The 15,109-nt window shown below is 39.8% G+C and overlaps 1 long non-coding RNA gene across 1 annotated transcript; it reads right to left on the bottom strand.

The window, feature by feature from the left end:
• Nucleotides 1-13,851: 13,851 nt before the first annotated feature.
• LOC102498486 (uncharacterized) lies at nt 13,852-14,829 on the bottom strand. The gene is made up of 3 exons (XR_337143.1): nt 14,741-14,829; nt 14,055-14,129; nt 13,852-13,888 (listed from the first exon to the last, which is right to left on the bottom strand). It is a non-coding gene; the product is annotated as an uncharacterized LOC102498486 (long non-coding RNA).
• Between the last annotated feature and the right edge of the window lie 280 nt (nt 14,830-15,109).

Below are 15,109 nucleotides of genomic sequence, written 5' to 3'. Positions count from 1 at the left end.
TCTCTCTCATTAAGGGAGAAGGGGGGAGAGAGACCATCAAGAAACATCGCTCTGAGGTGCAGGTGTATAGGATATCTTAAGGCTGCAGATGGAGCAATAACTCTGAAAATGCAAATAAAGAGACAATGAAAACTCAACCTCTACCCTGAACACAGTGTTTTGATTTGAAGCCAGAGGTACACTAACAACAACAAATCCCAAAGCCACATGCTACATGTGGGAAGGTGACTCAGCTTCCCACATAAATGACTTACAACCATGCACATTTTCAGGAAAAACTAATATTTACATTGTTATTTTACATATATACTACATATAATGTCAGCATGCATTAAAAAATAAGGAGACATAGGAAGCAAGACAATGAAATGTTATTAAGAGACAAAGTAACTATCTAAAATAAACTCAGGCTAAGCCAGTTATTGAAACTGTCCAATAAGGAATTTAATATATCTATGGTTCCTAAGTTGAATCCTTGAGTTAAAAGAAAAAAAGATGACATATATGAATGGATGGGAATTTTAGCAGAAATATAGAATTTATAAGAAAACATTGGGAACCAGCAGTTAGCGTAATGGCTATGTCGCTGGACTCCCACGTAGTCGACCGCGGTTTGCGTCCTGGACCCGGTAGCTTAGAACTCACGCCGGGCGTGTGTGCGTGTGTGCCCAAGATCCCGAGAGGAGAACGGAGGAGAAGGGATTGCGACGTGACCATCCCCCCTGGGAGGTGATTTCTCGCTTTCTGTCTCTATGTCTCTCTCTGTCTGCCTGGCGAGCGCACGCAACCTATAGCGAAAACCTCTCCAAAAAAAATAATAAAATCAATAAAACAAAGAAAACATTAAAAGAAAATGCTAAGAATAGGGAAATATATATACATGTATCAATATACTCAGAGAGTAAAAGAATGTCTTTGGGGGACAGCCTGTGGCATGGTGGTTAAGATGGGTGGATCCCACATGGCTGACTGTGCAGTTTGAGTCTCAGATCTAGCAGCTTAAAAAATACTCTGGGCACATGTGCATGCATGACCAATATCCCAAAAGGAGGGGTGTGGCGGAGAAGTGACTGTGCTGTGACCGTCCCCATGAGGAGATGCTTTCTCACTTTCTCTGTCTCTACTGAGCACATGCACCCTCTGGCAAATTAATAAAAAGAATGTCTCTGACAAGCTCATTGTAGACTTCACACGTCTACTATTGTCTGAATGCATCCCTCAATATTCGTATGTTGGACCCTAAGACCTGATGGGATAATATTAAGAAGGAGAACCGTTGGGGGAGATTAAGTTATGCATACAGTGCCCTCATGAAGGGTACTAGTGACCTTATAAAAAATGTAGGCCCTTGTGCTCTTCTGCGCCTTCTGCCAGATACATTTTAAGGTGCCATCTTGGAAGCAGAGATGTGGCCCTGACCAGACAATGAACATGCTTGATCTTGGACTATGAGAAGTAAATTTCTATCCTATATGAAGTACCTAGTCTTGAGTATTTTGTTATAGAGACACAGACTAAAACAACAGCCAGGAAAAGAATGAGTAAACTGGGACCAGCAGGTGGCATGGTGGATAAGGGCGCTGGACTCCCACATGGCTGACCACGGTTTGAGTTCTGGACCTGGTGGCTTGCTTTCATACTTTCTCTCTCTCTCTGTCACTTTCTGGTATACTTAAAATAAACAAACAAGTAAATAAAGTCAAATAATTCTTTTTTTTTTTTTGGAGAGGTTTTCGCTATAGGGCGCGTGCGCTCGCCAGACAGACAGAAACAGAAAGCGAGAAATCACCACCCAGGGGAGATGGTCACGCTGCAATCCCTTCTCCTCCATTCTCCTCTCGGGATCTTAGGCACGCACGCACACACGCGTGAGTTTTAAGCCACCAGGTCCGGGACACGAACCGCGGTCAACTACGCGGGAGTCCAGCGACATAGCCATTACGCTAACTGCTGGTTCCCCAAAGTCAAATAATTCTTTAAAAAAAAGAATGCATACATTTGAAGATACAATAGGGATTATTCAAATTGAAACTGAGTATAAAAAGAGAGGGGGAAAAAAAAACCCAAAACACAGCTGCCAGGAGTTGTGAAACAGTATCAAATGGTGTAGGCTCAGTCAGAAGCTGGTAGGAAACTGGAGTGCTGGAAGCTACATGTTTGACCACCCATCTGGATCCCCAGGCCAACCTGAAAACACGCTGTGTGTATGAGCTTGTGCCCAGAAAACTGACAAGCTAGAGGGCTGCAGGAAGGAGATCACAGCATGGGCTCTGTCAAGGGTACTTCTCTCACTCTCTCTTTCGGTGTCTTTCCCATGAGTGTACATGTACTATTACGGATAAATGTAAGTAAGATTTTGAGGCCGGCAGGTGACGTGATGGTGAAGGGCACTGGACTCCCACATGGCCAACTATGGTTTGAGTCCCAGACCGAGCAGCTTGCTTTCTCACTTTCCCTCTCTCTCTCACTTTGTCCCATTCTGGCCAAATTAAAATAAATAAATAAATAAAGTTAAATAAAACAATTCTCTTTTATAAAAAAAAGTAAAATTTTTAAAACATGATCTAACATACATGTAGTTAGAATCCCAGAAGGAGGAAGTAGATACATATTTTCAAAAAGGAATATTTGATGCATGATTAGCCAAGGATTTTCAGAAAATAATGAAAAACATAAGCTGTAAGACTGAAGCAGCTCAGAAATAGCAAACAGAATAACCCTCCTCCCCAAATCAGACTCAGATAAAGTGCTGAAAATGAAAGACAAGAGGAAAATCTTTGTTCTCTTAAAAATAAATAATACATACAGAGAAATGAAGACAAGGATTATAGCAGGTATAGTCAGAAACTATGTAAGTCAGGAGACAGTGGAGCATGATCTTGATCATACATGTCTTGATTATAGGTATGATCAGTGGAGTTGAAAGGAATAAAGGGAAGGTATCAACCCAGAATTCTACAGCCACTGAAACAGTCTTTAAAACTGAAGAAAAAAATCTTTTTTAAAAGACAGTTTTAGCTTTGTGGCACAGCCGTGAGTACTGCTCCAGAGAAGCTACTTCCCACGTACCAGGTCAGCCTTAAAACCATGCCAGAAATGTGCACGAGTGCCCAGCTCCAATGGGCTAGAGGATTGAAGGACGGGGATCGCGGCTGACCAGACCCTGTGCAGGGTGCTCATCTTTCTCATGCTCTCTTTCACGTGCATTCACGCATGCTCCCTCATGAATACATTAAAAATATTTTTTAGAGCACTTTGAGATTTACAGAAAATCTGAGAAGAAACTACAGAGCCCATGTAACTCCTGACTCTGCGTAATCTTCCCGACTGCTGACTCCCACACCGTAGAGGTAAATACCTGTGAAATCAATGACCCTAAGTTGACAGAGCACACCGAACTCCTGGTTTATATTCACTGCGCTGGACTCCTATAGGCCTTGACAAAGGTATAATGACGCGTCTGCTCCTCTGGAGAATCATACAGATAGTGCCGCTGCCCTGAAAGTTCTCTGTACTCTGCCTATTCACCCCTCCATCCCCACCTCTGACAACCACTCTCTTTCCACTGTCTCCATAGCCTTGCCCCTCCACAATATCAAGTACTTGGAGTCACACATTATGTAGCCTTTTCAGATTGGCTTCTTTCACTTAGCAATAGGTATTTCAAATTCTCCCTTGCCAAAAAAAAGAGCATTTACTTATCTGTTTGTTGTGATTTTTCAAGCTGCCGGATTTAAGATTTGAACAATGCTCAGCCATGTGCCTTGTTAAGGTAAAGGACCTTAACCACCACGCCACCTGCTGGCCCAATCCCCTTGTCTTTTCATAGCTTTGCAGTTTATTTATATTGCCGAATAATATTTCACTGTCTGAATGTACCAAAGTTTATTAATGCAGTCACCTACTGAAGGATACCTTGGTTGCTTCCAAGTTTTAATGATTATGAGTAAAACTTTTATAAACATCTGTGTGCAGATTTTTGTGTGGACATAAGGGTTTAAAAAAATTATTTATTTATTTATTGTCACTCTTTTTTAATTTGATCAGAGAGACAGATAGAGTAGGAAAGTAAGAAAGCAAGCTACCCAGTCTGGGATATGAACCGAAGTCAGCCATGTGGGAGTCCAGTGCCTTAACCACCACACCACCTGCCAGGCCTAGACATAAGTTTTTGACTCATTTGGGTAACTATAAAAGAGTGCAATGTTGGATCATACAGTAAGAGTAAGTTTAGTTTTGTTAAGAAAATGCTGTCTTCCAAAGTGACTGTGAAGTGATTACTGATCTAGTTCCATAATACCTATCCAATTGGTTACTTTTTTTTGTTTCCCTTGTTCTTTGTTTTTATCTCCGATTTTTTTCTGCCTTTTGAGGTTTTACTTGATAATTTTATATAGTTCTTTTTTCCTTCTAGCAAGTCAATTACATTTCTTTTTAATATTTTTAAGTGGTTGCCTTAGAGTTTGAAATATACATTTACTAATCCAGGTCTAGTTTTAATACTAATACTCTACCACTGCCATGTTTAGTGCAAATACATCTGTCTCTCAGTATCCACAGGGGAATGGTTCCAGGATTTCCTGGGAATACCAAAATCAGCAGATGCTTAAATTCCTTATACTAAATTCAATATAACCCCTACACATTCTTCCACATATATTTTTTAAGAGAGATTTTTCCTATAGGGCATGTATATTCACTGAAAAGAAAGAGAGAGAAAAAATGAGAAATCACCCCCCAGGGGGGATAGCCACACCTCAATTCCTTTTCCATTCTCTTCTCAGGATTTTGGGCATGCACACACATGCACCCACCATGAGTTTTCAGCCGCCGGGTCCGGGACTTGAACCATGGTTGACTATAGAGGAGTCCAGCAATGTAACCATTATGCAATCTGCTGGTACCCTCCCCCCCCCATACTGTAAATCATTTCTAGAATGATTCTAATACCTAATACAATGTAAATAGTTGTTAGACTATTTCTTTTTATCTGTATTATTTTAATTATTGTGTTTTTTCAAATATTTTCAATCTACAGTTCATTGAATCCAAGGATACACATATGCAGGTACAGAGGGCTAACTTTACATTCTACTAATAAGCAATTTCTGATTATTCCTTCCTGTCCTTTGTATCATTGTCATTCATTTCAATTACACACAAGTACACACATGCAAACACACTACTGAACACATTGCTGCTATTACTATTTTGAATAACCTTTTTTTTAAAAAAAGATTTTCATTTACATTTAAGCATTGTATACCTTTATAAGCATTGCTATGGGTTCTCAAAGCATAAATTGCATTGCCTGTCAAGCAAGTCAAAGATATTACCATACATAATAACTTTTCATTCTTCAGTCTTTTAAATGTTTTTTCTTTTCGTGAGCCCCTCCTTCCCACCCCCAGCTGTCAACTCCTCCCTATACAGACTCCGGATCCACACTTGCTGTCTTCGATAGTGTATCTTTCATTCTTTCAGCCTCTGCCAAGAAGTACAGACAACCGGTATATATTTGGTGGAGACATACAATGTCTGTCTTCCACAGTCTGGCTTGCTACATCAATTAAGAATGAGAAAAACTGGGGCCGGCAGGTGGCATGGTGGTTGAGATGCTGGATTCCCATAGGGCCAACCGTGGTTTAAGTCTCAGATGGCAGCTTGCTTTCTCATTCTCCCTCTCTGTCTCTTTCTGGTCAAATGGAATAATAATAATAATAAATAAAATTAAATAATCTTTTAAAAAGGAGAAAAAACTATCCCAGGCAAGGGAGTGCACACTGGACACTGCTACATGGCCAGTTGAGTTCACACCAGAGGCCCGGGTTCCATTCCCAACCACTGGGCTGAGGCAGAAGGATTGTGATCTTGTAACCAGCACAGGCAACATAGTGAGACCCTGTCTGAAGCAGCCAGGCATGGTGATACAATCTCTTCTCCATTCTCCTGGGATTTGGGGTGTGGCTGCACACATGCCTGGCATGATTTTCAAGCCATCAGGTCTGGGACACAAACTGCATTGGGTCATGTGGGAGTCCAGCACCTTAACCACCACACCACCTGCTGGGCCCTTAGAGACTGTCTTATTTTTTTTCGTTTATTTATTTACATTCATTCACTGTCCATTACAGTATACAAAATGAGATTTTTCTATCCAGAATACACTGTATACTGGGTTAATCAAGGATATTACCATATGTGTTATCATCAACAAATAATTTTCCATTTCTTATTTCTTATATATTTTGCTTTTTTCTTCCCCCCTTGATTCCCTACCTCTCACTCTGTCATTTCCCGCCCTCCTCTCACACTGTCTCTGATTTCTAGTTTCTTTCCTTGTCTTTTCCCCCACATTTTATTGATCCACTGAGTATCTTAATTAATCTAAATACTTTCAATAGGAAGCACAGCTGATATATACATATCTATGAACACAAGTCTGACTTTAGGCATAAACCTCAGTGAATAGAATGAACATACTGTAAAGTAGCATCTAGTGGAGGCTTTATAGCTTGCTGCAGTCATTAAGTAGGTATTTTTTAAAATCAAGAAAAGTTTTAATGTTTAATAGATCAACATAAAAAATATTAAAGAGAAATTTGCTTAAGACTTAAAGTCAGGAAGAAGGTTAGGATTCAGTTAAAACAGTAGGTACATGAACCTTCCAATAGTTCAAGAGAAGACAAAAAACCTTAAATCTGGAAAACAAAGCGTATAAGAAAATCAGTAATGTTTTAGTCAAAAGTCATAAAATTCTATTTCACAGTTCAGTCTCATGTAATTAACCTCTCTTCTATTGAATCTTCAGTGTTACTGTGGTCTGATCTTTCCGTTTAAATTCTGGAAGTTAACATTCAACTCCAGACTTGTCCCTACCATTAGACTGGCCATTTTCTTGTTTTTTTGTGCTTTTATTCCTGTGTGTCTGACTTTCGTTTTCCTGGTACAGCACTCCCTTCAGCACTTCTTGGAGATCTGGCCTGCTGTTGGTACATTCTTTCAAGTTCTGTTTATCTGAGAGTGTTTGTCTTTAAAAGTCTTTTTTCTCTTTGGTTTTCATTTTGAGAAATTTCTATTGACGTCCCTTCAGATTTCTTGCTTCTTTCCTCATTTGTTTCCGGTATACTGATGAGCCCATCAAAACTATCCTTCGCTTCACAGTATTTTTATTTGTAGCATTTCATTTTCTTACTTAGAGTTTTTAATTTCTCTGCTTATATCATCCACCTCTTCCTGCACATAGTCTACATTTTTCCCATTAGATCCCTTAGCATACCAATCATAATGGTTTGAAATGTTTGGTATGATTATCCTAACATCTCTGACATGTCTGGGTCTGATTCTTGCTCTGTCTCATCAACTTTGTTTTTGCCTTTAAGTATGTCTTGTAATATTTTGTAGAAAGGCAGACATGACGCACTGGGTAAAAGAAATTGTGGTAAACAGACCTTCTGCGTTGTAGGGGGAGACGTAGAGACCGAGGTAGTGCTCCATAGTCCTAAGACTAGGTCTCAGTCTTTTGGTGAGCGAGTGCCAAGGACTGTGGGTTTTACCAATGCCTCTCAGCTTTGTTCCCCTTATGTGGGAAAGGATGGAATTGCGTATTTCCCTTTTCTCAGGTCTGGTAGGCTCTGATAAAACCCCAGTAGGTTAGGTTCTGGTAAATAGTTTCTCCTTAGGGAAGACTTTGTTAAAAAGTACAGAATGCAGGAGCCCAGAGGAGGCACAGTAGTAACGCAACAGGACCCAAACATGCCAGGTGCGTGTGCGTGTGTGCCCAAAATCCTAAGAGAAGAATGGAGAAGAAGGGATTGCAATGTGGCCATTCCCCTTGGGGGGTGACTTCTCACTTTCTCTGTCTCTGTGTCTCTTTCTGTCTCTCTCTGGGGAGCACACATACCCTATGGAAAATATCTAAATAACAATAATAATAATAATTTTAAAAATGTAAAGGTGCCAACAATAAGCCATAATGGAGATAAAATGGAATAATAAAAAGTAGTCAATCTAAGGGCCACCCAATAGTGTAGTTAAGCACTGTGCATAGAAAGCTGAATCCTACGTGGCTGATCACAGTTCAAATCCTAGCCTAGTGGCTTGAAAAACACACCAGAGGTATTGACACGCATGAAGGAAAAGGGATTGTGGCATAGTCACATCCCACTGGAGGGTACTTTCTCTCTCTCTAGTGAGTAAACAAGCACTCTGGCAATTAATTTAAAATCTATACGTCTCTTTATATAGTCAATCCAAAAGCAGGTAGAAAAAAAAAAAAGGAACACAGAATGGATGTAACAAACATAAAACTAAAAAAGGTAGATTTTAATTCAACTACATCAATAATGATATTAAATATAATCAATCTAAACACACATATTTAAAGATAAAGATTATTTAATTGGATGGAAAAGTAAGATGCAATTAGATGTTGTCTACAAAAAACTCTCTCTGAATGTAAAGACGTAGGTTAAAAGTAAAATGATGTCAGGACCAACAGATGGCGTAATGGTTACGTTGCTGGACTCCCACGTTGTCGACTGCGGTGTGAATCTCGGACCTGGAGGTTTAAAACTCACACCAGATGTGTGTGTGTGCATACACACCATGCCCAAAATCCCAAGAGGAGAATGGAGGAGAGGGGATTGTGGAAGCTATCCCTCCTAAGAGGTGATTTCTCACTTTCTGTCTGTCTCTCCAGTGAGCATGTGCACCCTATAGCAAAAATCTCTCCAAAAAATAGATAAAATAAAATAAAGTAAAGTAAAATAAAATGAAATTATGTCTATGGCCGGCAGGTGATATGGCAGTTAAGGTTCTGGACTCCCACATGGGTGACCACAGCTAAGTCCTGAACCTGTCCACTTGCTTTCTCACTTTCCCTTTCTCTCTCTCTCTGGCAAAATGAAAAAAAAAAAAAATAACAAATACAATTAAATAAATAGCTATTTTAAAAATAAATAAATAATGTCAGGTTGACTGGTAGTGTGGTGGTAGAGGTGGCTTGAGAGCCAGTGGCTGGAGGACTATGCTGGGCACATGCCTGTGCATGCCGAAAATTCCAAGAGGAAATGGAGGAGACTCATCTCCTGTGGCCACTGTGACACGGCCATACCCTCTGCGAGGGATACTTTTTCACTTTGCCCCACCTCTCTCTCTCTGTCTCTTGTCTCTCTCGGGCAAGTACATGTGACCTATAGCAAAGACTAAAAATAAATAATAAAATTAAATTATGTCAAAAGAATTAGAAGACAATGTTGTCAGACTAAGAGAAAATATTTGTAAATACATATTTGATAAATATACACAAAATGCTTAAGACTTGGCAATAAAAAACAAATACCTCAGTTAAAAATGAGCAAAATATCTAAACAGTCAACCTTATCAAAAAATATATACGGATGGCAACAAAAAATATGAAAAGATGCTAACTGGCCCATGCCACTAGGGACAATGCAATTTAAAACAACGATGTGATGCTGCTTGCTATACACCTATTAGAATGGTGAAAAATTTAAAACATATGCAATATCAAATCCTGAGGAAGACACGGAGCTACAGGAACTCTCATTCATTGCTGGTATAAATGAAAATACAGTCACTTTGGCAAATTGTTTGGCAATTTCTCATAAAGCTAAACATACTCTTACTATTGATAGATAAGACAGCAATCACACTCTTTAGTATTTTTGGTAATCACACTCTTTAGTATTTACCAAAAATGAGTTGAAAACTTATGATTACAAAAAACTTTGCACAAAGGTGTTTATAGCAGCTTTATTCATGATTACCAAAGCAACCAAGGTCTCAGTCAGCAGGCGAATGGAAACAAACTCTGGGACATCTAGACAACAAAATATTACCCAGACTATAAATAAATAAGCTATCAAGTCCCAGAAAGACAGAGAAACCTTAAATGCATATCACTAAGTGAAAGAAGTCAATTTTAAAATTAATTCCAACTATATGACATTTGGGAAAGGCAAAACCATAAAGACAGTGAAAATATCAGTGGTTGCCAAGTGTCTGGGGCTAGGGTGATGAATAGATGTACCACAGGAAATTTTTAGGTCAGTAAAACTGCTCTGTATGATCTGTAAGGGTGGATACAAGACATTATACATCTCTCAAAACTCACAGAATTATACAACACAGGATGAAGCCTAATATATAAACTACAGATTTAGGTTAATAGTATTTTAATATATGTTCATTAATTATAAAAAATATATCATATTAATTGAAAGATGTTGGGACCGGTAGTTAGTGTAATGGCTATGTCACTGGACTCCCATGTAGTCGATCACAGTTCGAGTCCTGGACCTGGTGGCTTAAACTCACGCCAGGTGTTGGTGCGTGCGTGCCCAAGATCCCGAGAGGAGAATGGAGAAGGGATTTTGGCTTGGCCATTCTCCCTGGGGAGGTGATTTCTCGCTTTCTGTCTCTCTGTCTTTCTGGCGAGTGCACGCCCTAAAGCAAAAACCTCTCAAAAAAAAAAAAAGAAAAAGAAAGAAAGAAAGAAAAAGAAAAAGAAAGATGTTAATAATAGGGGAAAGTATAGAGGGAGGGAGATGGGATAATTGGAAATGCTGTAATTTCTGCTCAGTTTTTCTACTGTGTTTTGTTTTAAATTTTACAAGAGGGTGAGTGCACTTGCCAAAGAGACAGACAGGGAGTGATAGAAGAAAAAGTGCCCCTCAGTGGAATATTGTCATACCACAATCCCTTCTCCTCCATTTCTCCATCCTGTCTGGATTTGAGGCATGCATGCACATGTTCCCAGCATGTTTTTAAAGCTGCCAGGGCCATGATTCAAACTGCAAGGTCAACCATGTGGGATTTGGCTCCCTTAACTACCACTAGCCCTCTGCTCAGTTTTTCTATGAACCTACAATTTCTCCAAAAATACCACTAGTTTAATAAAAGCTAATAACTAATGCATTTTATATTATAACACAAATCAAAAAGAAAAAGCTGGAGTGTCTATATTAAGATCAGAAGAGTTAGACTTCAGAACAAGAAATATGATCATGGGGCCAGCAGGTGGAGTGGTGGTTAAAGCACTGAATTCCCACATGGCTGACCATGGTTCAAGTCCCAGTAGCTTGAAACTATCACTGGGTGCCTGTGCATGCATGCCCAAAATTCCAGGAGGAGAACAGAGGAGAAGGGATTGTGGCGTGGCCAAACATCCTGAGGGGTCATTTCTCATTTTTCCTCTCATTGCCTCTCTCTGTCTTTTTCTAACAAGTGCATGTGCCTTATGGCAAAAATCTTAAAAATATAATAAAATAAAAAAGAAATATGATATGAGAGCAACATTATATGATGATAAAGTGATAAATTAACCAAGAAGATGAAATAATCCTAATTGTGTATGCACTTAACAAAGAGTTCCAAAATACATGAAGCAAAAACTGGTAGAATTGAGTAGGCAAAGACAGATCTACAATGGTAGTTAATTTAAAGACTCCTCAGTAATCAACAGCACAGACAGAAGATAAGTGAAGTTATGTAAGACTTAACACAATCAACCAACTTGACATTTCTACAACACTCAACAACAGCAGCATGCATACTAATGTATACTCTTTTCAAGTACTTATGAAATGTTCACCAAGGTTCACCCTATTCTTAAGACTCAGCAAGTCCAAAAGAATGAAAATCATAGGGACCAGCAGTTAACGTAATGGCTATGTCACTGGATTCCCACATAGTCAACCGTGGTTCGAGTCCTGGGCCTGGTGGCTTAAACTCACGCCGGGCGCATGTGTGTGTATGCCCAAGATCCCAAGAGAAGAATGGAGGAGAAAGGATTGTGGTGTGGCCATCCCCGCTGAGGGGTGATTTCTCACTTTCTGTCTCTCTGTCTCTCTCTGTCTTTCTGTTGAGCACACACGCCCTTTAGCAAAAAGCTCTAAAAAAAAAAAAAGGAATGAAAATCATAAAAAGCATGATCTCTGAGCACAACAGAATAAAATTAGAAGTAAATAACATATTCTTAAGACTCAGCAAGTCCAAAAGAATGAAAATCATAGGGACCAGCAGTTAACGTAATGGCTATGTCACTGGATTCCCACATAGTCAACCGTGGTTCGAGTCCTGGGCCTGGTGGCTTAAACTCACGCCGGGCGCATGTGTGTGTATGCCCAAGATCCCAAGAGAAGAATGGAGGAGAAAGGATTGTGGTGTGGCCATCCCCGCTGAGGGGTGATTTCTCACTTTCTGTCTCTCTGTCTCTCTCTGTCTTTCTGTTGAGCACACACGCCCTTTAGCAAAAAGCTCTAAAAAAAAAAAAAAAGGAATGAAAATCATAAAAAGCATGATCTCTGAGCACAACAGAATAAAATTAGAAGTAAATAACAGAAAGATATCTGGAAAATCCCCAAATACTTGGTAATTAAGCAATGTGCTTTGAAGTAACTCATGAGTCAAAGTGGAAGTCATAAAGGAAATCAGAACATATTTTCAATTTAAATGAGAACACAATATATCTAAATTTGTGGTGACCTTGACCAAGTGATTAAGGTTTACTTCATCAGTAATATCACGTTGATGTCACATGTCCTTAAATGATGCAGTGAGAAGGGTGCATTTTTCCTCCAACCCATAACCTTAGTCTAATAATAAGAAAACGTCAGAGATTGCTGATGATAACGTATATAGTAATGTCTTTGTCTTGACTGATATGCATGGTATTCGTGCTGGAAAAAGCAATGTCATACACTGTAAAGATATATGTGATTAAACGTAAATTAAAACAAAAAGTTAAAAATAGAAAAAGAAAATGTCAGAGAGATCTAAGCTGATGACCCTACTATAAAACATCTGAAGTACTCTTCCTAAATCTTAAGGCCATTGAAAACATGGAAAGAATGAAGGAGACATGATTAAACACACTGTAGTCCTGAAGGATACAAAGGATATGAGTAAAATAGTTGGCAAAATCCAAATACATTAGGATCACAAAGTAATAGCAATAAATCAATGTGAATTTCTTAGTTTTATTATTTTTTTTTTAGAGGTCTTTCACTATAGGGCGCGTGCGCTTGCCAGACAGAGAGAGACAGAGAGACAGAAAGCGAGAAATCACCCCCCCAGGGGGGATGACCACGCCACAATCCCTTCTCCTCCATTCTTCTCTCCGGATCCTGGGCATGCACGCATGCACACGCGCCTGGCATGGGTTTTAAGCCACCGGGTCCGGGATGTGAACCGCGGTCGACTAAGTGGGAGTCCAATGACATAGCCATTACACTAACTGTTGGTTCCCATGAATTTCTTAGTTTTAAAAAATGTGTTAAAATTAATGTCTTGGGACCAGCAGTTAGCGTAATGGCTATTTCACTGGACTCCCACGTAGTCGACCGCGGTTCAAGTCCCGGACCTGGTGGCTTAAACTCACACCAGGCGCGTGTGTGTGCGTGCCCAAGATCCTGAGAGGAGAATGGAGGAGAAGGGATTGCGACGTGGCCATCCCTCCTGGGGGGTGATTTCTCGCTTTCTGTCTCTCTGTCTTTCTCTGTCTGTCTGGCAAGTGCACACGCCCTACAGCAAAAACCTCTCAAAAAAAAAAAAACAAAAAAACTAATGTCTTAGTTTTAAAAAATGTACCAGAAAATGTCTAAGAATTTTTAGCAAAACTACTCGAATAAACTAATGGTAAGGGCACGGTCACAGAATAAAAAGTAAAAAAAAAAAAAAATACATTAGTAACAAACAACTGGAAATGGAAATTTAATAAACAGTACGATTGGGCCATCTGTTACGGTAGGACACTGCTGTGTGATACTGGAAAAGCACAATGGGAAAGTCCTGAGTTTATAACCCAGGTTGACCTGAACATGCACATCTCCAGACATGCCTGTGATCCTGGCTGGCTGGAAGCCTAGGGGAGGAGATTCAACGTGATTAGACCCTGAGAACTCTCTCTCTCTTTCTTTCTCTCATGAAATTAATTAATTTTGACATTTTCTCTGTAGAGAAATGCCTGCAAATAGAAATAATCTTGTTTATTTGTTTCCGTCTGTATGCCTTTTGTTTCATTTTCTTACCTTATCCTGGTCAGAACCCACAGTGTGGTGGTGAATAGGAATGATGAAGGAAGATATTTCTCTGTAGAGAAATGCCTGCAAATAGAAACAATCTTATTTGTTTCCTTCTGTATGTCTTTTATTTCATTTTCTTACCTTATTATACTGGCCAGAACCTACAGTGTGATGGTGAATAGGAATGATGAGGGAAGATACTTTTGTTTCATTTTAAATCTTAGAGACAAAGTACTGTTTTCACCATATAAGCGAAAGGTTTTATGCTGATAACTTCTGTCTGGTCATAAATTTTCCTTTCTCTCCCTAGTGTGTTGAGCATATTTATTGCAAATGAATGCTCTATTGTGTCAAATACTTTTTCTTTACCAACTGATATAATCAATCTGTTTTTTCCTTCTTCATTTCTGTTTGTTTGCTATACTTGCTAGAGAGAGAGACAGAGAAGGGGGGACAGTGAGAAATCAACCTCCAGGGGAGATGGCCCACCACAATCCCTTCTCCATTCTCCCTTAGTATTTTGAGCATGCACGCACATACATCTGGAGGATTTTCAAGCACTCAATCGATGCGGTAGGCCATCTGGGACCTAGCTGCCTTAATCTCCACACTACCTGCTGGTCCAATGTTTCTTCTTCTTTAGTCTTTGAAGTCAGGAACTACATCCATTGAGTTTCAAATGATGAACTCACCTAGCATTCCTAGGACAAACCCCATTTGGTCATGATGTGTCCCGACCCGGGGGGACAGTCAAACAGGTTTCCTGAGTGAAGGAGTGAGAGCCGGGACAAGCGGCATAGTGTTACAACACGGAGATGACACAGTGTCTTCAGTGTCGTCTGTTTATTGTGGGCAGCAAGGTACAGCACAGAGACGACGCAGTGTTACAACTCTTCAGTGTTGTGTTGTCGATTGTGAGCAGCACGGAGATGACGCAGTGTCACAACTCTTCAGGGTCGTCTGGAGACGATGTAGTGTTACAGTTCTTCAGGGTCTTCAGGGTCATCTGGAGACTGTGCGGTGTTTCAACTCTTTAGGCTCTCCAGGGTCGTTGTCGTCTT

Source organism: Tupaia chinensis, unplaced genomic scaffold, assembly GCF_000334495.1.
Source record: "Tupaia chinensis unplaced genomic scaffold, TupChi_1.0 Scaffold144346_1, whole genome shotgun sequence".
Classification (NCBI taxonomy): Eukaryota; Metazoa; Chordata; class Mammalia; order Scandentia; family Tupaiidae; genus Tupaia; species Tupaia belangeri.
Note: the sequence above shows the minus strand (reverse complement) of the source record. Positions and strands in the feature narration are given on the sequence as shown.